The sequence below is a fragment of the Alligator mississippiensis genome, chromosome 1, assembly GCF_030867095.1.
Source record: "Alligator mississippiensis isolate rAllMis1 chromosome 1, rAllMis1, whole genome shotgun sequence".
Lineage (NCBI taxonomy): Eukaryota > Metazoa > Chordata > Crocodylia > Alligatoridae > Alligator > Alligator mississippiensis.
Window position 1 is genome coordinate 447438088 of NC_081824.1, and position 22022 is coordinate 447460109.

At 46.2% G+C, this 22022-nt stretch overlaps 1 protein-coding gene across 6 annotated transcripts in view; it reads right to left on the reverse strand.

The window, feature by feature from the left end:
• AMOTL1 (angiomotin like 1) overlaps positions 1–9255 on the reverse strand; it is a 167987-nt gene extending 158732 nt beyond the window's left edge. For 3 of the 6 annotated variants that reach the window (XM_019483642.2, XM_019483641.2, XM_014611266.3), the window contains exon 1: positions 9162–9254. The gene's annotated coding sequence lies outside the window, so the exon portion shown is untranslated. Of the gene's footprint in view, positions 1–9161 lie in introns of all 6 variants that reach the window. The other 3 variants (XM_019483640.2, XM_019483639.2, XM_019483638.2) reach the window with 2 other exon arrangements.
• Positions 9256–22022: the final 12767 nt, after the last annotated feature.

Genomic DNA, 22022 nt, shown 5'->3' on the forward strand with positions numbered 1-22022 from the left:
CACCACTGCCCTCAACCAGGTGGGGAGTCCTGAGTCCTCCAGAGGAACCCTACTTTACTCCCCAGTTATGGGAGATTGCCAGTAGCCCCTTCGTTTCAGGAAGAGTCCCTGGACAACTGGAGAAGGATTAAGTATATGACACAACAGGCACAATTCAAATGAAACTTGAACGATTGAGATGGGATGCTATTTTCATTCAGGCTGTTTAAAACTAATATGCCATTCAAACATGTTAGGAGTCGTTAGGAAAGATCAAGGGGTGTGGATTTTCAAAAACACCTAAGCCTAAGAGCACACATTAAAAATTAATTTCCTTTCATATACGCAGTCAGAGCAGGTCAGACAGATCCAGCCCCTGACATTTCCTCTGGCTCATGGGACTCCCCAGTTTCAGCCATGCGTGGGCCATGGCTCTGCACTCTAGTTAGGGTGCAGAGTGGTGCAGGGTCTGATTCCAGTGCATGGGCCCAGGTGGAAGAGGTGTGGGGCCCTGCAGGCCTGATCCTGGTGTTCAGGGCTGGATGGAAGTGGTGCCCAAGCCCAGGGCCCAATCCCAATGACAGGGCTGGGCAGAGATGGTGCAGGGCCCCAAGGTCAATCCAGACAGAGGCAGCACAATCCTAGCGCACATCCTAGCTCAGGCCACATGGGCCCTATCTTAGTACACTGGGTCCAATCTGGCCCCTGGATGGGCTCCATGCCACTGACCTGAAAAGGATGAGCCCTACTGCTTTACAGAGCAAATAAGTTTACACCCCTAGAAGCTCCAACTAGCTCTCTACTGCAAACAAAACAAGACATGACAAATACCTGATGTTCAAACAGGTGGGAAAATACTGTAAAGATCCCAATAATTTTCGGGCCTTCTTCACACATCCAAAAGAAGCAAAATAGGACACACATGCAATTCTTTTCCCTTTTGTATTCCACCTCCTAAGACTTCCCAAATTGCAGATTAAAAACTGTTACATGTGAATTACTATTCCAGCATCATTTTTACAATCTCTAATCTGTAACAACTGGATGGCAGAGAACAAAAGACAGTTAAGCTTCTGGTTTGGAATTTTTCCAGTTTACAACAGTCTGCTGCATGAATTCTTCAGAAAGTAAGCAGCTGCACTTGCATTTTTATAACCGTAAACTGTGTAGAATTGATGTAACCAGAACAACAGGAAAATGAATGTTAAACGCAGTTCCCCTACTCTACAAATTTGTATTTAAGATTTTGTAAGGGATGGGGGGAGAAGGAAATATTATGTACATCTGTGTATTACAAGAGTTTTTCTGTCCCAGTGAGATCAGACAGCAACAGGACAACTGCTCTTATTATATAAGCAAAAGGTTTAATTCAGTGTTTCCTAAACTTTTGATACCTGGGGCACACTTTTTGTCTGGATTAAAATTCATGGTACACTTCACTCACCAGTCGGTGGGCTAGATCCAGTCAATAGGCCCAATCCTGTGTGCAGTGCTGGCTCAGCTGGGGCCTGATCCCTCCACACAGGACTGGCCTAGCTAGGGCCTTATCCAACTATGCAGGGTCCAATTCCTCTCCATGGGGCTAGCACAGCCAGAGCCCCATCAAGCCCATTTTCTGTGGAACACCTTCTGCCACTCTCACAGCACACTAATGCTCCAAGTAGGGTTGTAAATCCAATAATTTTTTTTACTATCTGCAAACCTTTTTAATGGCAGCCAAACTTTTTTATTGACACGTGTTGTTACTGATATATATGTTCTACATAAGGTAAATGTAACTCTTCTGCCATACCCTGTCATGCTGCCCAGCCAATTAGAAAGGCTGAGTTCAAATTTAGGGGTTTAATATCAACTGTAGGAAAAAAGTAAAGGATTTTGGTTGTTGGTAAAAATTTGCAGTAAAAAAAAAAGTTCTTTGGTTGGCAACCTTGCTTGGCTGCAGCAATTATTTTAGACTGTGCAACTCCCCTGCCAGGGACCTCCTACTCACTCCCTACATTCTGATGCTCCTAACTTCATCCTTCACCATGCTGCCCCTCCAGCCCAGCCCCCAGTCTTACCCCTGACAGCCCAGTTCCCCCTGTCCCAGTATGAACCCCCAAAGAAGCTTACCTGTGACCCAGCAGTACTAAAGGCAGCCTGAGATGCAGCAGCAGCAGCAGCACATGACTGAGAGAATGCACTTTGCAGGGTGCTGCTCTTCCTCTCAGACACAAATAAGCCTGCTGACTTAGGTCTCTTCTACACTTCTGTGAGAGTTTGACCAATATAGCCACATATCGCATTGATGCAGTTTCACTAGTTTAAGAACTGCTAGCACTAGTAAAAACCAGGGGTGGATCCAAGGGGGTACAAGTGATGCAGTTGCCCCCCTCCCCCCCACAACACACTTTTATTCCTGGTTCACCCAAATTAAAAGTAATTGCCTTATAGTGGCAGAAGCATTTCTATTTAGGCAGCGGTGGGGGAGTTACTTGACTTCATGGATCATTATAAGCTACCTGATTCCTTTTAATAATCAAGCTATCCTTTCTGAAATTCTGTAGCTCCTATTTCACAGCCCTGCACATTGTTTTAACTTTAGCTAAAAAAATTATTCAAGTGTGGAAATCTTAACTCCAGTGAACATCAACTCAGGTGTGGAAATAACTTTCAGTGAAGCGCTGGATACACTGCCAAGGAAGTCAATGCTAACTTTCGTTTTATTAAGCTGAAAGAGAGGTAAATTTTATTCTGATTACAACAGGACAAGAAAACCCATCTTTTGATTATTTTTGCCTATTGTGATGTGTTCTTTTTTTATACATGGTACTGTATTTACTCATATAGAAGATGACCCTGAAAATATGATGACCCCCCCAATAATTAGATTCTAGATATGAAAAATGTATAAATGTTATAATTTTCCAGGTATAAATTCTAATTATTGGAGGTTTTCCTTGAATTTGTCCCTCTCCTACTGTTACATAAAGGAAAATAAATGGGGGGGAGGGGGGGCAGGTCAGGTGGCCACCTTGCCCTCTGCCCCCCCAGCTTCTTCCCCCTGCAACCACTTCCCCCCATCCTTACTGTCTGACCTTACACTTACTTACATGGAAGTGAGGGGCAAATTTGAAAAAAGTGAGTGCATCTACATGTGCAATTAAACACTGGAGTTTTCTCCCAGGCACAGCGTTTACATGTGTGGCCAGGACTGAAGCATGTTGAGCCAGGGAGAGATAAACTGCCAGCATGGGGCTGCTCCACTCTGGCTCAGTGTGCTGTGGAGGGGCTGGCTGAGGCATGAGGGTGCAACAGTCTGGGGCTAGCCAACAGGCAGCCCCCACACTCTAGCACCCTCATGCCCCAGTGAGCCCTGGTCACTGTCTAAACATGTGTTTTAGTGCAGGTAACTATTCTGCTGTAGGATAGTACTTGTCCCAGACAGTACTAGCCTACAGTGGAGTTAATTAATTTGCTGTGCCCTAATACAGGCGCATGTGTAAATGGTGACACTTTGCTGTGGAGCTAATTAGTTAGTTCCACTGTAAAGTGTCTCATGTAGATGCATCCACTGATTTTAAAATAAGCATGCCTGTAGTAATTTGGATATAGGCAAATTACTAAAAGTTCCCATAGACTTAGTTCATTCAGAATTGATGCATCTTACCTTTTTTGAAACTGTTGCAAGTTTTAACACAGGTACTCTATAAACATACTTTTAAGCAGCACTTTTGTACCTACTTATATATAGTATAAGCCTTTTTTTTATTTTGTGTCTCAAGCCAAATTAGCCAAATCAGCTCTGAATTCTATTGACTGAGAATAACTCAATCATTTCAGTCTGTGTGGTGCTACAACTGTCAAGTATCCTAATTCCCAGACTCTTCAGCCTGGGGCTTCAGATACTCCCAAATCCATGGCAGGAATCCTACATGCAAACCCCAAGCTCAGAGGCCTTGAAGTTCAGATGCCCCCTTAGTCTCATTTGCTTCTAGTCCAAGGGCTTTAGGAGCAAGCTAGAGAGAGAGTCCAAGGGCAATCCCCCATCATCATGAATTGGGTAGCTGAGATCCTCCCATTGGGAGGCTATAGTAGACTCTCACAGGGGTGCCCACCCACTGTACAATGGATAGCTCTCCACCCTCAACAACATCAAGTTATTTAAGGCCAGGAAAAGGGAATCTCCCCTGCTAGGTATGTAAAACCACCTGGGCCAAAACCATTATCATGGTATCTTCCCACTCAGGTATGCGTGATATTAGTTCAAAGCCAAAAGGCTCATGAATGATTTACCATAAAGTTCGTTGGACTGGGCCCCAAGGGAATCAACAGCTTTTCAAGCCATGCTAATCCCATAGCTCAGCATTGTTCAGTATGTGTGTGTACTCCAGATACCCCACAAAAAGGATTCATGTGCTAATTAGCCCCCTACTCATGACTGGAACCAGGTATTCTTGTCATGAGTCCTGGGATACGCCAGAAGTTTTTACGCAGATAACGCACGGGGCAACCTGGTCCGGCTTCACCTCATGGAGAGTTGGGCCACACAAATCATACGTGATAGGCTAAGAGAGAGAGTCTGGGTGAACTGTTTGGGGCCCCATTTGGTGATGTTTGTCAGACATTTAAGCTGGTGAAAAAAAATAAATAATAAGACATGGAAAAGGAAGGTGGTACTCAGCTGTGGAAGTGAAAAGGAAGTAAAAATGTATTCCATGTAGTGGTTCACTATGACTTGAAAATGAGTCAATGCTGAGGCAAACTGCACACAGTGGGCATTTTTGGCACCATGAGAGGGTGAAAAGCTAGGGCAAATTCTGGAACCCACCCATGGTGCCAAAATGCCCACAAGTCATAGTGAACCACTACATTGAATACATTTTTACTTCCCTTTCACTTCCACAGTTGGGTACCACCTTTTTTTTCTTATGACTTGACCCCAAGCTGAGCGGAAGAAGGGCCTGGGTTAAGAAGGAGGCCAAAGTGAAGCAGAGATTAGGTCAGTGGCATGCATGTCACCTCTCCATGGTGGGGCGCATAGCACTCATGAAGGCAGTGTTGTTATCAGTGCTTCTGTACACCACACTGGTCTTCCCCGACCCAAGTGTGTCACACAGAATCCAGAGAGCCATGTGCATCTTCTTCTGAGAATCCAGAATGGAGAAGGTGGCAAGGAAGACCCTGTACAAGAAGAAACAGGTGGGGGCTAGGGGGATGCCAGACATCCACCTGTTCCTGTGGGCATGGTGCATGAGCTAGATCTGCAAGCTGGCAACTGGGCCAGCAACCAAATCAGCCTGCCTTGTCAAGTATTTTACAAGTCACCTCCTGAGACCATGGGGGGTGGTGGTATGCACCAGCCAGAGGGAGACTGTGCACCAAGGAACACCCCTGGATCTACAGTGTGCTGAAAGAGTTCCAGAGCGAGTAGGGGCTACAGAAGGAAAGCCCAGAGACCATGTCCAACCACAGGAAAATACAGAAGGCAGTCAGAGACAGGCTATCGACCCTGGAGCTGCTCCCTGATGACAACTGCCAGGCTGTCTAGGACCAGATCTTTCACAAAGACCTAAGAAAGGACCACAGATACTTGAACTGGCTTATAGCTCATGGTGTACTCCCAGTGAAGGCATGGAGGCACAGAGTGAGATAAGAGTCAGCTGCCCCTGAGCCAGCTGCCCCTGGGCAAGATGCCAAGGTGAGAATGAGACCATCGACCACCTCTTTTGGCTCTGCCCCTATGCAAGAGATTCTGGAAAAGGTAAGCCGGCTCCTTGAGGAAGTGACAGGAGTCAGGCTGTTGACAAAGGAGGCAGCACTGTATGGACACCTGACTAAACATCAGGGGTCCCAGACTACTCGCTTTGACCAGTTTGTGTCCTACATCAGGAGCACCCTGTGGCAATGCAGGAAGCTCCTGATGTACAGACACACTGAGCTCAAGCAAATGGACTGTATTAAAATGTTTCTGAGTGAACTCCAGTCCTACTATGAGAAATCAGTGGGAGAGGATGGAGAGGACGTAGCCCCCACGAGCCCCCAGAAGCCCCGAGGCCTCTGCAGCAGCTGGTGAGTGGGGGCATCTGTTCTTTTTTTTTTCAAAGAGCCAGGAGCTGGGGCCGGGGAGGCTGGAGAGTGGGCAGGGGTTGGGGGGGCTTGTGGCAGAGCCCCCCACATGGTGTGGGACAGTGGGGGGCAGCAGGAATCGCGCCCCCCCCACACACCTGGCAGCAGCCACTGAGTGGGGGCTTTTTAAAATTTATTTTCAAATTGCCAGGAGCTGGGGCCAGGCAGGGCAGCTATTGACGGGGCTGGGAGAGCAGGCGGGGGATGGGGCCAATTCAGAAATTCAGCCAATTCGGCAGCGGCCAGATCTCAGAATCAGATCTGGCCGAATTGATTCGGGACAGCTATTCGAATCACCGAATTGAATCACTGTCCCCCAAATGGGCCAAATCCAAAGACGAAGCGAAGAACTAGCCGCTTCTCACAGGCCTACTGTTTAATGATAGATAATCTATATAATGAGGTTTCCTTATCTGCAAATGTAAGATAACAATTTTTTCCCCATGCTGATTGGGGGAAAACCTCATTTTATATTTGAATAAATATAGTATATGATATAGGAAATAAATACCCATGCTGATTGAGGAAAAACCTCATTTTATATTTGAATAAATATAGTATATGATATAGGAAATAAATACACATTCCAATGAAAGTGATATTTATTTTTGCTTTGATCTTAAACTGAATAATACAGCCCTAGGCCCCGAGCATGTTAGCAAAGCTTCTAATTTCTTTTTGCCTAGAGAAAACTCTGTTGTGCTCTATAAAATGAGGCACCACACTATCTGTACCTCCCTTTTCAAAATCATAGATCTGTCTATAGAAAAAGCTATTGTGCTTTGCTGAGCATGAGTACGTTTTCTCAGCACTTTTGTACTTATACATATGGATGCAGCTGTGCCTACACAAGGACAATTTGCCACTGACCTATTCCAGCAGTATTAATGCAGATAAACTTAAAAAAACCCTTAGATGTCCAATTTGAAAGTGTTAATGTGGTACAACCACATCTTTCAGCATGTCTGCAGGCTGCTGTCAGGCAGATAGAACAGCCCTTGGAAAAGATTCACCTACTGAAGCCTGCCTTAAAACAGTTACTCTTCTCCCTCAAGGGGAACACAAAAAAATCAAGTTAATAGGTGTGATCCGGTCACAACTCCAGCCAAGGGGCTTTGGATCAGGCCTGGAAAGCAGCAATGCTCAATATACAGACCTTCATGAGCTTGAAAAGCATTGTGTGTTTGAGTGGAGTTTCCACAGCCATATAGTAGGAATACTTCATGCTAGAATATACAAGGCAGCAAACTGATCTTGCAGTTATCAAACCCTTCCATCTGGTTTCTTCATTTAATTTTCCTCATAAGCCTTTTATTGCCTCATATATTCCTTCCCTGTGAAGCTCTCCTTTAATTAAACAAAAAAGGTGACTAATGAGCTGTTCACTAATGCATTCATTCAAAATGTTCTATGTAGCTGCTCTTAAGGAGTTCCTTAAAGAGCGAAGTTTGAGCCAATTGGCCCAGAATATGATCACAATGTTAACCGAATGATTCATGGTAGTTATCTTGAACTGATATATAATTAATGTGACCTTATTACAGCTAGAGGAGAAGCCAAGAGCACTCGGAGAATTAGGCATCACAGTCCTCAGGAGGGGAATACTAGGACTGGAGACAGGCACAAGTTTACAGGAAGCCTGTGCATGTTGGGACATGACGGAGGATTTCATGTTGAAATATGCATTCCCCTCCCAGCCTCTTTCTGGAGAAAGCACACCCTGTGCTGCCTGGGTGCACATGGTTCATGAAAGGAATAATATCCTGAGAACAGCTGTTTTTTTGGAATATAAGCAACTCTCCATTTTAAGCATGAGAAGATTTTATGGGAGGAACATACACAAACTACAATGCCAATTACCTTCCTGAGAACACCTGGTGTTTATTAACATACTTGCATAGATTCTGCCACCCTTACTTGAGCTAAGTAATGGTGTGCCCAAGCTAGACTTTCAGGATTTCTGGGTGCTCATGGGATGCTGGCCCTTTTTGAGCATCTAGGCATGTCTCACAATGGGAGCTGAAAATCTGGTTCCATTTGCATCCAGGAGAACTATGTATAGTCAGGTAACTTTAAGTCGTCCTAACTGATGGTATTGGAGCGAGGACCTGGCCCGTTGCCACACAGCTAGAGAACACATGTCAAATCTAACAAATAATAAATATGTGTCTTCATTTCATTTGAAATCACTTCTCCATTTTGCATGACTTAAAATGTACACAAAGCAATCTTCATCCAAATCCGTCTCAGGCTGCCTATGTAAAACACCAGCACATCTGCTCCTAACAATCAGCTTTTATTTCAGCCCCCAGATGTTGCTACTCCTGCTCTTTATTTCAAATGAGTGACTCTTCAAACTTGAACAAAAGATCTCCTCACAGGTAATCCCAAAGAACCTCACAGACGGTACAGACTAGGCCACAGAAATGTAGCCACCTCTCAGGTGGAGAGAAGCAGCCTGTTGATCAGCATGAAAATGAGGACCAGGAAGTGGAATGAACCACCATCTTACAAAAAGTTGTGGAAAATACCAGATCTCTCTCTGGAGCTGGTAGGACTGTCAGGTATCTTGTTCATGGGTTTGTTCTGAATTTTTTAATTTGAAAGTTCCTTTTACAATAAACTTTATGGAAGTGCAAACCTGGGCACTTTTAATTCATCTGTTTGCATTTCCTTTCCATATCAGAGGCTGTATGCTTTTAAATCAGACTATAAAACCCTTATTTGGATATTAAGATCTTCAGAGCAAACCACATTTTCTTTTGTCTCTCATTTCGAACTGAGCATGCTGCTCATTCTGAACAAATAATAAGCACCAGCTACTAGATCCTCCTCACCCATTAGCATTAATTCAGCCAGTGGTATTCACAGTTTGATTCATGCCAATTCATTTTACACCCAGTCTTTGCTTATCTATTAAAGAGATGATAATTTCTCAGTGGCACTTTTGTGAACTAAAAGCACACAGCACCAGAAAGCACATGGCTACTTTCTGTATTCTCAGTAGGAAATGTTCCAGCTTTGATTTGGACAAGACCTTTCAAAAAGCATAGAATACAAACGGTAAATCTTACCTTACCAAGCATCTGTCGTGCAACTTCTTTGGCACTCTCTGTCTTTACCTTGATACAGCAAGACCAAAGATTACTCTCTTGCTGAGGTATTTGTTCCTTATCCAGTGAAGGCTCTATGAAAACTATGCAAGCCATTGCCTGGACTTGCTTAGTCTTGTATAAGTTATGCACTGGAATTCAACTGTTCTCTTGTGTTCAAAGAGTTTCAAATTACTACAAACTACCTATCAGTATTAAGAGTACTGGGAGTTTGGATTCATTTTATATGTTATATACTTATCTTTAACTAATTAAGCCACTAGAAGTGCAGAAGGGGAAAGAAAAGAACCATTCTTACACCTAAGGTGGAAAGAATTATTGCGAGAAGTTGACATTTAGCAGTAATCATAAAAATCGTTAAAATCATAGAGAAATAGGGCTGGAAGGGACATCCATAGGTCATTTGGTTGAACCCCTTGCCTAAGGGAGGGGTAGTATTAAAATGATTCTTTTATTTAAAGGGATATTTCTAATTCATATATTCCCAACCACTAATTTACAGAGCCACTGGCTTGTCTTTAGCTCCTATATATTCCACATTGAGAGGTAAAGCAAATAAGTATTTCCTAAAGTACTTGAAGTACTAGGGTGCTTGTACACATGATGAAAATATCACTTTGTGTGACTTAATGTTGTCACACTATACACATGCAAGAGTTTTGGTCGTTTTAAATGAGTTTGCATCATTACAAAGTAAACTACATCTGGATGTATTTTAGTTTGCAATATTGCAAATTGCAATGATGCAGCTGTCAGCTTGCCCCCTGGGCTGGGGGACAGCTGCCGGAGGGCCAGGAGGCCCCTGAGCTGAGGGGTGACCTTGTCCTTCCTTCTGCAGCAGCATCACCACATGGGGCTGGCTGGACAGGCTGCCAGCAGGCCAGGTGCTGCCTCAGCTGGGGCAGCACCTGCCCACTAGTAGCCCACTTGGGCAGCCCCAGGGGGCACCATCCTCATGAAGGGAAGGACTAGCACAGATCAGGGGATACTTGGCTTACTGGCAGCTTGCCCCCCACAGCCATGGGCAGGCTCCAGCATTGAAAAGAAAAAGAAAAAAAGGATCAGGCCTCTCATTGTAAGGTGACAGAAAATTTGAAATAGTGGGTTTCAATTAAAAACCCACCGTTTCAATTTAGATGGCATAGAATAAAACCCTGAGGACTAAACCCCTGTCACATGTACAAGTGCTCCTATTGCCCTGATCCAGAGCTCATTCACTTCAGTGGGTCACAGAATAGGCCCTTCCTTGGAGAGAAGGTAGAAGCAAATAATTCTGACTGGTGATGAATCTAGGCTAAGTCATCTAGGACATAGGCAAAGAAAACCTGGTGCTATGCTGCCTTTAGTCTGTGTGGGCTAGAAAGTTCTTGGTAAGACTTCCAGGTACAGGTTTCCTATGATTTATGTGATATATGCATTCCCAGAAAACTGTACATAAATTGAATTTGCATAAAGGGAACCCAGTTTATAATGTAAGAAATAGGGATATGTTCCCACGGTGGTGAGGGAGGGAGTCAGGCTGGGACTAGGGAAGGGGCAGGACAAGGGGTGCGGTGAAGCCTGTTGGCCGCTCCCGGGGCTGCAGCAGGGAGCAAAGCAGAGGGAACTGTAAGTGGGTGCAGGGCGCAGGACAGTGGGGCGCAGCTCTTGCTGCTGTGCACACTCCAGGAGGACTGTGGGCTGGGGGGCTGCAACAGGCTCTTCCCGGGGGGCAAGTACCCCTGGATCTGCGTGTGAGATGAGAGCAGGATGCCACTGCAGGCTCAGGCTGGCAGTGGCATCAGGCTTTTCCTGGTGCTTGGCAGCAGCACTGGAAGGGCAGGTTGGGGAGGGCTATGGCAAGTTTTGGAGTGGCAGCATCCCCCCTCCCAGCATCACTGCCCACCCTGAGCGGCAGGAAGAGCCCAGTGCCACTGCCAGCCCCAGCCTGCAGCAGCAGCCTGTTCTCATCCTGCATGCAGATCTGGGGGCCCTCACCCCCAGGAAGAGCCTGGTGCAGCTCCCCAGCTTGCAGCCCTCTCGGGGTGCACATAGCAACAAGAGCTGCTCCCCCCTGTCTTGCGCCCTGCACCCACTTACAGTTCCATCCACTTTGCTCCCTGCTCCCTTCCTAGATGCCCCACAGGACAGTATGCTAAGCAGCAATGAAACTCACTCTAATAAATGGCTTTACTAGGCTAGAGAAGGACATCCATGCCAAATTCAAAGAATTTATTTACCGCCAAAGATGAGTGAGTGTACGGAGAACAAAGAAAACTTTTACAAAGGAAGTTGCCAACTGCATGTTCCAAGTTGGTGGGATGCAGATAGCTGAGAGGATGAAATATGTTGCAAAATATATTTTTAAATTATACACAGCTAAATCACAGGAGCTGCTGAAGAAGCTGGAACTGATTCTTGTGCTTATTATTAATACAATTGGTAGGAACTTCACCTGATATAAAAGATGCTGACTGCACTGGAAATACATTGATTTACAGTAGTTTGGGATCTGGCTATAGCTTTCTAAAATAAATAAGAGTCCCTTATTTGATAATTCACTAAATAATAGAGAAGGTAGAGGCAAGTAATCCTGACTGGTGATGAATCTAGGCTGAGTCATCTAGGATACAGGCAAAGAAAACCTGATGCTATGCTGCCTTTAGGCTGTCTAGGCTAGAAATCTCTTGGTAAGGCTTCCAGGTCATAGACAAGCTGAAAAAGAAAAACAACTAAACCATTTATAGACTTCTATGTTGTTAATAATTCTTGGGGGAATTAGAGATGAAGAAGGAGAACATTGGGAACCTGCAAGCCATGGGGCGGCCAGCACTACAGCACAGGTAAGCAACGAGAAGGTAAGAAATAAGGGGCCCCTTGGGACTCGGAGCGGGGGGGCAGCAAAGGCACCAGTCACAGGGCTCAAGTGCCTATATACTAATGCTAGGAGCATGGGGAACAAGCAGGATGAACTAGCGCTCCTGCTTGCACAAAACACCTACGACTTAGTAGGGCTAACAGAAACCTGGTGGGATTCGTCCCACGACTGGGCGGTACATATTGAGGGTTATAGATTGTTCAGAAAGGACAGGGTGGGGAAGAAAGGGGGAGGGGTTGTGCTCTATGTCATTGAGCAATATACGTCAACCCTCATCTAGACGGAATCCAAGGATGAGGAAGTAGAAGGATTGTGGGTTAGGCTACATGGGAGGCAAGGAGAAAGGGATTTGGTGGTAGGGGTCTGCTACAGACCCCCACACCAAGGGGAAGAAATAGATTCAGGGCTCCTGAGGCAGCTCTCGGAGACCATAAAAGCTAAAGAGGCGGTAGTTATGGGGGACCTAAACTACCCAGACATCTGCTGGGAGACGCAGACAGCAAAGTCCCAACGTTCACGCAGGTTTCTAACCTGTGTACAGGACCTCCACCTGACACAGGAGGTACACGGTCCCACTAGGGGGAATGCCATACTGGATCTGGTATTGGCAATGGGGGATGACGTGGTAGGGGACCTACAGATCAGTAGCCATTTGGGAGACAGTGATCACCTAATAATAGAATTCACCATAAGACGTCGAGTGGGTAAGGTAACTAGTAGGGTGAAAGTGCTAGACTTTAGGAAAGCTGATTTCAATGAACTCAGGCAATTAGTCAAGGACGCACTGCAGAGTAGGAGTTTTGAAGTGATGGGAGCCCAAGAAGGGTGGCTGTGCCTTAAGGAAACGATCCTTCGGGCACAAAGCAAGATGATCCCGATGCGAGGAAAAAGAGGGAAAGGGGCCAGGAGGCTTCCTTGGCTGACCAGAGAAATCCAGGGCAGCCTAAAGGCCAAAAGGGGAGCACATAAAAAGTGGAAACAGGGAGAGGTCACCAAAGATGAATATACCTCCTCTGCTCGCGCTTGTAGGGAGGCAGTTAGACGGGCCAAAGCTACCATGGAGCTGAGGATGGCATCCCAAGTAAAGGACAACAAGAAATTGTTTTTTTGATATATAGGGAGTAAAAGGAAGGCCCAGGGAGGAATAGGACCCCTGCTAAATGGGCAGAAACAATTGGTGATGGACAGGGGGGACACGGCTGAACTCAACGAGTTCTTTGCCTCAGTGTTCCTAAGTGAGGGGCATGACAAGTCTCTCACTGGGGTTGTAGAGAGGCAGCAGCAAGGCGCCAGACTTCATGCGTAGACCCTGAGATGGTGCAGAGTCACTTGGAAGAACTGGATGCCTTTAAGTCGGCAGGCCCAGATGAGCTCCATCCGAGGGTGCTGAAGGCAGTGGCCGACATCATAGCAGAGCCACTGGCGGGAATATGTGAATGCTCGTGGCGCACGGGCAAAGTCGCGGAGGCCTGGAAAAGGGCCAATGTGGTCCCCATCTTCAAGAAGGGGAGGAAGGAGGACCCGGGCAACTATAGGCCAGTCAGTCTCACCTCCATCCTTGGCAAAATCTTTGAAAAAATTATCAAGGCTCACATTTGAGAGAGCCCAGCAGAACAAATTATGCTGAGGGGAAACCAGCATGGGTTTGTAGCAGGCAGATCGTGCCTGACCAATCTAGTTTCTTTTTATGACCAGGTTACGAAACGCCTGGACACAGGAGGAGGGGTGGATGTCATATACTTAGACTTCAGGAAGGCCTTCGATATGGTATCCCACCCCATACTGGTGAACAAGTTAAGACGCTGTGACTTGGATGACTACACAGTCCGGTGGGTGGCAAATTGGCTGGAGGGTCGCACCCAGAGAGTCGTGATGGATGGGTCGGTTTCAACCTGGAAGGGTGTGGGCAGTGGGGTCCCGCAGGGCTCGGTCCTTGGACCGATACTCTTTAATGTCTTCATCAGTGACTTGGACGAGGGAGTGAAATGTACTCTGTCCAAGTTTGCAGATGACACAAAGCTATGGGGAGAAGTGGACATGCCGGAGGGCAGAGAACAGCTACAAGCAGACCTGGACAGGTTGGACAAGTGGGCAGAAAACAACAGAATGCAGTTCAACAAGGAGAAATGACAAGTGCTGCACCTAGGGAGGAAAAATGTCCAGCATACCTACTGCCTAGGAAATGACGTGCTGGGTGGCACGGAAGCGGAAAGGGATCTTGGAGTCCTAGTGGACTCCAAGATGAACATGAGTCGGCAGTGTGACGAAGCCATCAGAAAAGCCAATGGCACTTTATCGTGCATCAGCAGATGCATGACGAATAGGTCCAAGGAGGTGATACTTCCCCTCTATCAGGCGCTAGTCAGACCGCAGTTGGAGTACTGAGTGCAATTCTGGGTGCCGCATTTCAAGAGCGATGCAGATAACCTGGAGAGGGTCCAGAGAAGGCCACTCGTATGGTTAAGGGCCTGCAGACCAAGCCCTACGAGGAGAGACTAGAGAAACTGGACCGTTTCAGCCTCCACAAGAGAAGGTTGAGAGGCGACCTCGTGGCTGCCTATAAGTTCATCACGGGGGCACAGAAGTAATTGGTGAGTTTTTATTCACCAAGGCGCCCCCGGGGGTTACAAGAAATAATGGCCACAAGCTAGCAGAGAGCAGATTTAGACTGGACATTACGAAGAACTTCTTCACAGTTCGAGTGGCCAAGGTCTGGAACGGGCTCCCAAGGGAGGTGGTGCTCTCCCCTACCCTGGGGGTCTTCAAGAGGAGGTTAGATAAGCATCTAGCTGGGGTCATCTAGACCCAGCACTCTTTCCTGCCTATGCAGGGGGTCAGACTCGATGATCTATTGAGGTCCCTTCCGACCCTAACATCTATGAATCTATGAATAATGCTTAAGATGGAATTCTTGGGTCTGCGTGGGGCAGGAGATCGACTGGATACTTTATTGTTTCTTTCTGGCTTTTACATTTATGAAATTATGTTGAGGGAAAAGATCAAACGTGGAAGAAGAGATACTGGAACTGATGGTGGGACAACTTTGGGGGGTAAGAGAAGTGAGGGGTAGGAACTGTGGAAAGAGGAAGGGATTTTAGACAGCCATTACTAAAAATAAATTCAGCAAATTTGTGACTACAGGCAACAGGCTCTCAGCCTGTCATCATAGGGTCTGCTTCCCCTCAGGGGTCAGGGAAGCAGACCCTAAGATGACAGGCTGAGAGCCCTGGGGCTCTTTAGCTTGGAAAAGCGCAGGCTCAGGGGTGATCTGATGGCCACCTATAAGTTTATCAGGGGTGACCACCAGTATCTGGGGTAACGTTTGTTCACCAGAGCGCCCCAAGGGATGACGACTAGGTCGAACGGTCATAAACTACTACAAGACCGTTTTAGGCTGGACATAAGGAAGAATTTCTTTACTGTCCGAGCCCCTAAGGTCTGGAACAGCCTGCCACCGGAAGTGGTTCAAGTGCCTACATTGAACACCTTCAAGAGCAAACTGGATGCTTATCTTGCTGGGATCCTATGACCCCAGCTGACTTCCTGCCCTTTGGGCAGGGGGCTGGACTCGATCTTCCAAGGTCCCTTCCAGCCCTAGGATCTATGAAATCTATGAAACACTCACCATTTGCGGGGGATACGTTCCTGTGATCCCTGTGAATGGCAAAATCTGCAAATAGGGCACTGCGTTCATGAATGCAGTGCCCCCAGTGGCTGAGGTTGGGGAACAGGACATGGCGCCGGTGGTGCTTGTGGGAGCCCGATGGCGGTGGCAGGAGCCTGGTGGCAGCAAGTGCGGAGCTCCCAAGGAGCTCTGGTAAGTGTTTAAAGTGTGGGTTCAGCATTCACTAATATTTGAAACCGTGAATGCTGAACCTGCAAATACCAAGAGTTTCCTGTATTAAGCCATGTGGCTATGATCACCCTGATCACTTTCCTTAAAGGTTGCATCGCTTCCCTAACCCTTCAGCTTTGCCTCCTTAGACCATGCTCCTTGAAGCAGGGACTGTATCTTCCTTTGTTTAGGAAGTGCTTAGTATATTTTGGGGAAGGGCCTACCCCAACCTGAATAATCAGCATAATAGTGACCCAAGGCCTGCTTTTGTATGGTGCGAGCATAATCTGGAAGTTGCTGACTGCCCTTGATGCCCAAGAAAAAGAAAGCAAGTATCTTTGAAAGTATAGTAAGATGGATGGGCATCAGAGGGACACTAGCCTACCAACTGTTGACACTGACTTGGTGCAGAGTCATTTGGATGGACTGGATGTGTTCAAGTCAGTAGGCCCGGATAAGCTGCATCTGAGGGTACTGAAGGAATTGGCCGGTGTCATAGCAGAACCACTGGCATGGCTGTTTGAGCACTCATGGCGCTCAGGTCAGGTCCCGGAGGACTGGAAAAGGGCCAATGTGGTCCCTATTTTCAAGAAGGGGAGGATGGAGGATCTGAGTAATTATAGATCAGTCAGTCTCACCTCCATCCTTGGAATGGTCTTTGAAAAGATTATGAAGGATCATATTTGTGGGAGTCCAGTGGGAAAAATAATGCAGCAGGGAAACCAGCATGGATTTGTAGCAGGTAGATCATGCTTGACCAATTTGGTTTTGTTTTATGACAGGGTCACAAAATGCTTAGACGCAGGAGTAGAGGTGGATGTTGTTTTCTTGGACTTTAGCAAGGCCTTTAATACAGTATCTCATCCTATTTTCATAAATAAATTAAGTGGCTGTGACAAATGTTTACATGGTCCAGTGGGTGGCAAATTGACTTAGTGGTTGCACCCAGAAAGTGGTAGTAGATAGGTCAGTATAAACCTGGAAGGATGTGGGTAGTGAGGTCCCACAGGGTTTGGTCCTTGGACCTGTACTCTTCAATATCTTCATCAGTGGCTTGGATGTGGGTGTGAAGTGTACTCTGTTCAAGTTTGCGGATGATACTAAATTGTGGGGTGAAGTGCACACTCTGGAGGGTAGGGAATGATTGCAGGCAGACCTGGACAGGTTAGAAAAGTGGGCAGTACACAATAGGATGCGATACAACAAGGACAAGTGCAGAGTGCTGCACTTAGGGTGCAAAAATATCCAGCACACCTACTAGCTGGGAAGTGACCCTCTCAGCAGCACAGAAGCAGAAAGGGATCTCAGAATCATAGTGGACTCCAAGATGAACATCAGTCATTAGTGTGATGAAATCATCAGCAAAGCTAACCGCATTTTATCATGCATCAGCAGATGCATGAAAATAGATCTAAGGTGATACTTCCCCTCTATGTGGCATTGGTCAGACCGCAGTTGGAGTACTGCATCCAGTTTTGGGCACCGCACTTGAAGAAGGATGTTGATAGACTTGAGAGGGTCCAGAGGAGGGCCACTAGTATGGTTAGGGGCTCAGGAGAGACTGAGGGACCTGGACCTCTTCAGCCTCTGCAAGAGAAGGCTGAGAGGTGATCTTGTGGCAGCCTACAAATTCATTACGGGGTGCCGTAATGGGGTGAGGGATCAGAGATGCTCTGTTCACCAGGGCGCCTCTTGGGGTAGCAAGGAGCAATGGTCACAAACTGACAGAGAGCAGATTTAAGCTAGATATCAGGAAAAACTTCTTCATGGTAAGGGTGGCCAATATTTGGAATGGGCTTCCAAGGAAGGTGGTGCTCTCTCCTACCTTGGGGGTCTTTAAAAGAAGGCTAGATAGGCATCTGGCTGGGGTCATCTGACCCCAGCACTCTTTCCTGCCTAGGCAGGGGGTCGGAGTCAATGGTCTGTTGAGGTCCCTTCCGACCCTATCATCTATGAATCTGTGGAAGAACTTGTGGAACAAAAGCATAGCACACTTTTATGTGAGTGAAGTTTAGACAGCCCAAGGCAATCTCCATAAGTTTTGTTTTTTCTCTCTTCCTTTCCCTACTTCTTTAATTAAAATAGAATATTAAGTACATTTAATGTTGTGGAACGAACTCCATGGACATTCCTGAAGACTGAAGCCCTTCATTTATCCACAGATAAATCTAGGTGCCAGTAGCACAGGCTTCCACTTTCTGCTTTGCCAACACACTTCTACCCTGGATCTTCTCTACAAGTCAAATACTTAAGGAAAATCAGTCCATCTCATACACTGATACTAAGGCAAATGGGACCATCACATTCATCTTGTCTGAACATATACCAGAGAACTTCACTGTTTGATGTTTTTTATCCTTGCAAGAAGTACAATCCAAGACATAAAAGTTTCAGTTATGCCAGTCTTGCTCCACCACCGTGTCTCAACCCTGATCTCAAGTGACCAAGCATAGGAAGGGGAGGGTTGGTTCAGATATTGCCACTGACGATGACAGTTGATGTCAACTAATATGTGTGTGTTACAGTGAAATATTCAGGCTATATCCCTGACACACACAAGCAGGGAAAAGGCAGGACAAGCTGATTCAGATCTGACATTCCAGTTTGCTGCCAGAATTGTGCGAGGAACCAACTTGGACAGAGAATTAATTTAGGACATCATTATCATCCTCTCCCACATGCAGAGTTGGCAGAGATTTCCAGGAGTTGCCAATTTTAGCACAGAATTTAAAGCATTCTGATTCTGCACCTTGTTAGAATGAGAATCCTGTGCCAGATCTCTTCACAGCATTGCATGTCAGGGAGGGAGTTCACAGACCTGCTCCCTCTACTTTTCAGTGCCATTTCTACATTTTAGAGCAGCTCCAATTAACAATGAAGTGTCTGGAAAAGGGGCTGAGAAGGGAGACAAAGTAAACATTTTAATCAGCATGTTGAAAGTCAAATTATGGTCTGGACCACATTCTGGACAATGGCCATAGTTTCCTTTGGAGTCAGGCAAAGTCAGTTCTCTACTCAGAGTGGTCAACAGGTTTCACAGCTCATGGACCCCAAGCTCTCTCCCACACAATCTCCGACCTGGACACTTGCAGAACATGATGACAGACTTATGCTGCTCTTTTCCTTTGGACTCCTGACAGGCACTCTGAGCTTAGAGCAATAATTCATCCAGTCTGTTGTATGAAAGGAGAAACTCTCTTTGATCAAAAAGAGGGGGTCTAGTTCTGATTGCACAGACCCAAGTTTTACATCAGGGCATGAGTGACTGGTACCACTTGAGTCAGAGGGGGCACTTGCCTCCCCCCCCCCCACCCAGCGGCCAGTCAGTGATGGGGGGGAGGGGTCCCCGCACAGCCAATCTCGCCAACTGGGAAGCATAAGCAGCACTCCTGGAAGTGCCAGCGGTGCTTCACCTGGTGCCCCCACTCCCCGGCCAACACTCACAGGGGTGGCACCAGTGCTCCCACCTGCCCCCTCCGCCTATCACCTAAGCGGGGAGCACTGCCTGTCAGGGGGTGCGCCAGCACTCTCAGGGGGTGCACGTGCACCCCTATGCCCCCCCTATGTGTCAACACTGCATCAGGGTAGCTTCACTGATTTCAGTGGAGTCGCTCCTAATTTACCCAAGTACTTGCCCAATATGAATCTGGACATGGACAGATCAGAAAAAGAGCGAGATAATTATCCCGTCATCTTATGGTTTCAGATAAGGAAGTATATTTCTAATCACAGATCTTGGGAGCTCAAAAAATGATGCCATTTGTGATCTCACAGACAAGAAACTAGAGAAGGTTCAGAGGTAGATTCAAATTCAACTCTCCCTCAGAGTTCAGCTCTGAGATATTAGTTTAAACTCTTGGAGAGTCTAAGAAAAGCACCATGTTTAAATAGGAATCCATCTCCAACCCTAACTGTAGGTTTAGGACATTTGCAAACGGGGTTTAGGGTTTCCATATCAGGAAAAATCCATGTCCCGCAACTGTAATTACATTGCCAACAGACTCCTGACAATCTTTCCTGCCTACTGGCGCGGGCATGCAGGAACTCTTCTCTAGTCTACATACCTGCGCTGAGATGTTATCAGTCAGCTTGGGGCATAGGCACATTTACTCCTACATAAACAAGGCAAGCTGAAACCATCTTTGAAAAGGTGATGAGCAGATATTGCACAATTCAAATAATTCCTTGTATTTTATATAAGCAAGTCATTCTTCTTCAGCAATCCCTCACAGTTGAGGATGATTATTTTTCATGTTTGTCTTATCTGTGGGTCCAAAGACAGCTGACAAGGCCTATCCAGGATTGACACTCTGTTGCACTCAGACACATGTTTCTGTGAAGGATGGGTGTCTCTGGGTTCTTGAATCGGTCCCAAATGGGACCTTTGAAAAGTGCCCGGCACTGCGATTCTTGCAGTTGTATAAGTGGTGAAATGCGCATTAGCATTGACAAAATGGTGGTAGCACACTTTTGAACTGAAACACCTCAAAGCGGCAAATCTGTGGTGTGTCACAGGAAAAGAAGTATGTGTATAAATGCCTATAAGGTTTCAAAGTACTGAGATCCTTGCAGCAGACTTCCTCATTTGGGGGCAGTCCCAGATGGTAGTTGCCCACGAGTTGATGTTGAAGTTGAATTTTTTTCAAGATGGCCTTGAGAACATCGTTGAAGTGCTTCAAGAAGTGAGTCATTAACTACAGAACAGATTTATAACACTGTATTGAATAAATCTGCCTTTAAGAAGAACAAGGCAGAAGATTATAATTCAATCCAAATTTTCCCTCCCATCCTTTGCATTTCAAGGTTTGAAAGAAAGGGATGCTGATGAAATAACCATGTGGCACATAGCCTGCTTTAGGACTACAGCCACCACAAATAGCTCTCTTGAAGATAGTGGCTCTTTCTCTCTCTATCCCATAGATCTGTGGGTTTTAGAAGATCCCAAGGAGTGTGGTTAGCTTTCCTTTCCTGGCCATGATCTTTGAAGCCTGCAATAGCTATGGGTTAGAGCTTCCTCAAGATCAAGGGGAAAAATAACCTGGAGCCTACATTCTCCAGGGTTAGGATACATGTGTGCAGGATCTCATCAAACCGGGTAAGTGGAGAAATGCTTATGGTCCTGAGGTAAAGCAGCTGCATCAGAGCCTTCTGAACTGCCCTTTTTCTGGGTTGGACAAGGGATGGCAAAGTGGGTGGAAATATCCCAAACTAGTGTTTGGGAACCGTTCCTGCTGCCTTGAGTTCTGTGCTAAAATTGTAGCCAGGCTATTAGACATCAAGGCTTTAGGATCGCATCATTTTAACCACCATCTCCTCAGTGCATTTCTGACACGACTTTAGCAGGTGTTGCAAACCAACTGAAACAGATTGGGCAGATCATGCTCCACCAAATCTCCTTTGTCCCCTCAAAGGGGGAAACCTTCAGCTGGCATCAGGCTAAGTAAACTGGCTCTGTACCCCGCTTTTCCCGTTCCCGCTTGTAGTGCAAATGTTACGTTGCCCTCTGGTAATTCTGGGCCAATGGGATAACTACAAATAATAAACTGCAAGCTAACCCCATTTAGAGCAGCCCCAGAATTGAGGTGGCAGGGGTTGTGCTCGTCTCCCTCCACTCATCCAAGAACTGCCAGGTACGACTGAGCCCTTACACATCATGCCATTAGAAAGCCGGGATACACAGTATCTCAGAGCTTTTCATTCAGATAATTTGTATAAAATGAACTTTTCCACCCAGGCGACCTATAACATCTCTCTATTCTCCTGTGCAATTTGCAGTTTCATTTCTATCTGGAAGAAATGTTACAATCTGTGCATTCTCCTTCGCCTGAGGAAGGGCATGTAATCCTGAAAGCTTGCAAATAAAGATTTTTTTTTGCAACTATTTAGTTGGTCTAATATAAGATATTACCTCTACCAAGAGTTCTGACTCCATTGAGATAACACACTCCTTTCTCTCAAGGGATGGCTGCAAGATGTCAGCCCTTAAGTATCTGTAGTCGCATGACTGAGCAGTTCCTTGCTGGCACAAATCCATGCCCGAGCCTCAAACCATATAATCTTCCAGGTCCCTGGATGAATACTTCGATCTAGTTAGCCTTGCATTCTTCTTCCAGCAGTTTTTGTGCTGCAC